We start from the raw sequence: 396 nt of genomic DNA on the forward strand, positions 1-396 counted from the left end.
GGGGACAGGAGCATGTGCGCCGCGCATTGCACCGCCTTCGCCGACAACAGATGGAGGTAGACGAAGAAGTAACTCGCCGACTGAGTGAGGAAGATGACCGCCGACCGTGAGGACTCCGGCCGACGACGGGGAGCATCGCCACTCAGTATTTGTTAAATTTTGGGGGTTGTGTGGGCGAGCGAAACTATATATATGTAAATAGGGTATATCGAAGTCGCGACTCAGTATAGATAAGTACGCGCAATTGTATGTCGACACGCGTAGTATAGTACCGCGTGACGGATCGCGAGTTAAGGGCGCGAAACCGTATTATTGTTAGCGAATCGCGCACAAGCGAGAGCGTATTGGTTGTATTATTCATAGTTAGCGAATCTCGATGCCGCGACGTGCACTGGA

This window comes from Priapulus caudatus, unplaced genomic scaffold, assembly GCF_000485595.1.
Source record: "Priapulus caudatus unplaced genomic scaffold, Priapulus_caudatus-5.0.1 Scaffold2696, whole genome shotgun sequence".
Classification (NCBI taxonomy): domain Eukaryota; kingdom Metazoa; phylum Priapulida; class Priapulimorpha; order Priapulimorphida; family Priapulidae; genus Priapulus; species Priapulus caudatus.